The 2259-nt window shown below is 44.8% G+C and overlaps 1 long non-coding RNA gene across 1 annotated transcript; it reads left to right on the top strand.

Moving 5' to 3' along the window:
- Positions 1-1563: 1563 nt before the first annotated feature.
- On the top strand, positions 1564-2006 carry LOC108959991. The gene is made up of 2 exons (XR_001987694.2): positions 1564-1655; positions 1751-2006. It is a non-coding gene; the product is annotated as an uncharacterized LOC108959991 (long non-coding RNA).
- Positions 2007-2259: the final 253 nt, after the last annotated feature.

Raw genomic sequence — 2259 nt, 5'->3', positions numbered from 1 at the left:
GCCCTACTCACCACCACCTCTTGGCCACCGAACCACCACCACCCACCGCTTGTCCGACGAGCCGTCTCGTCGTTGAGCCCGATGAGCTGTTGCGCCGCCGCTCGTCGCCAGAGCCACCTCCCTTGACACTGTCGCTGGACGCCGTCACCCCTCACTCGCCTCGCCGCTCAGCCGCTTGCCATCGACGCCGCCGTTAGACGTCGCTCGTCCCTGCGGTGGAGGCTGCTCGCTCGCCTAGCCGCCTAACGCTGCTCGCTCGCCACTCGCCCAGTCGCCTCGAAGCCGCTCGCCGCTCGCCCAGTTGCCCCGACGCCGCTCGCCGCTTGCCCAGCCGCCTAATGAGCCTTAACTCCATACCCCTTCGCCTCCGCCTCCACCTCCACCTCCACTTCCAGCTCAGTCGCACCCCTACTCTCTCTCTGCTTCTGCCTGTCTGGTCGGGGGCGACGCGAGACGCCCTTGGAGACTCCGGCGGGGGCCTACCGGCTGATTGATGACGAGACGGTAGGGTTGGATTTATCTCAGTTTATTTGGATTTTTAGCTTGCAAAATATTTTTGTAGGACGTATGACAGTTGAATTTAACTTAAGTCATTTAACAAGATCATGTTATGTTCATTTTAGTGACAAGTGGACCATATTTTTCTCATTGAGCCTTCCGTATGTAGACCTGGGATTTGTTAAAATAGCATGCTGCTGAAGTGAGAGAAGTTGAGTCCAAGTTGTTCTTGTCTATTATGTTTATGCAATTTCAAGGGAGTATGGCATTAATGTAACTTTAGTCTTTTACCTTTTGATTCTATTGTAAGCTTCTATTTCATTTCACAGATCCCAACAAATGGAGCTGGTTTGATTGAGTATATATGCCATCCTTTCTGGTCCCAGAAGTATTGTCCGTCACATGAGCATGAAAACACAGCTCGATGTTGTAGTTGCGAGCATTTGGAGGTAGTGGTCTAGGCTAGCACAAGTAAATGCAATGCCATGCTTTGTTCCCACAATCTTGCGGATTGTATATTTTAAATGCATTGAATTAGCTGTACTCATTTTTTTGTTTTTCTTTCTTTTGATATTTATTTTACCTATTGACAATCGTGGAACACAACATACATATCTTTGGGAGATGGACAAAGTTTATGCCTCGAGTGCATGGAATCTGCTATCATGGACATTAGTGACTGTCAACCACTTTATCATGCGATCAGAGACTATTATGAAGGAATGAACATGAAATTGGATCAGCAAATTCCAATGCTTTTGGTTGAAAGACAAGCACTTAATGAGGCTATTGTTGGAGAAAAAAATGTACAACATGGTATGAGGTTTGGGTTTTCTTTCAAAGTTGGCACGCCATTCCTGATGCTAGTTTTTCTGCAGGGCCACCATCACATGCCTGAGACAAGAGGTTTATGTCTTTTCAAGGAGCAAACTGTATCCAATGTATGATATTGGACATCTACTGATTTTGCTTTCAGGAAATCCAGAGTAAATCCTTGAGCAAGATTCACCTGTTCAATTTTACACTCGTTTCATTGCTTTTGTATTCAGGTTCACCTGACTTGTAGGCCACGAGCTTGTTGGAATGAAAACTCAACCCTAGAAATTGACAAGGAAATGCGAAGTTACAGCCATTCTTGTTCTTTACGGTCTACCAAGGTAAGTGTGACTGAAAAGCTCTTGTTTCGCAAAGTAATGAATATATTTATTAAGTACACAATAGCTCTTCATATACATGTTTTAAAAATTTGTAGGTTAAAAGACTTCTTGAGGATGAGTTGACAAACAATTGCAAATTTGCTGGGTCTTCCTAAGTAGACGTTCTGAACTTTTCCAATGCATAGTTGTTAGGAAGTCCCATTGAGCTGTGACAGAGAGACTTTCCCAACATAGAGCTTCAGAAAAATGGTCTGATGCTAACAAAACTTCTTGTATAGTTCAATGGATGCTTATACTTCATTTCGGAGTGATGGCATTATGGGTCCTGTTATGGAGAAGTACGTCTTGGAAGTGAAAGTGTTGTGATAAGTTGGTGTAGCTATTTCTTGAGATAAGTATTGTGAAAGTTTTGCTTGACTAAAGATGAAAAAAAACAAAAAAGAACCTGGAACCGACCCTGGAACCTGTAATAGGGTAGGTTTCAGGTTCCAAGTTCCAACGGGTAGGTTCCAGGTTCCAAAAAATTAGGAACTTGTACCCGAGGGTAGGTTCCAGGTTCGGGTAGGTTCCAGGTTCCAGGCGGAACCTGTAAGGAACCTGGAAC

This window comes from Eucalyptus grandis, chromosome 1 (assembly GCF_016545825.1).
Source record: "Eucalyptus grandis isolate ANBG69807.140 chromosome 1, ASM1654582v1, whole genome shotgun sequence".
Taxonomy (NCBI): domain Eukaryota; kingdom Viridiplantae; phylum Streptophyta; class Magnoliopsida; order Myrtales; family Myrtaceae; genus Eucalyptus; species Eucalyptus grandis.
This window is presented reverse-complemented; position numbering and strand designations above follow the sequence as displayed.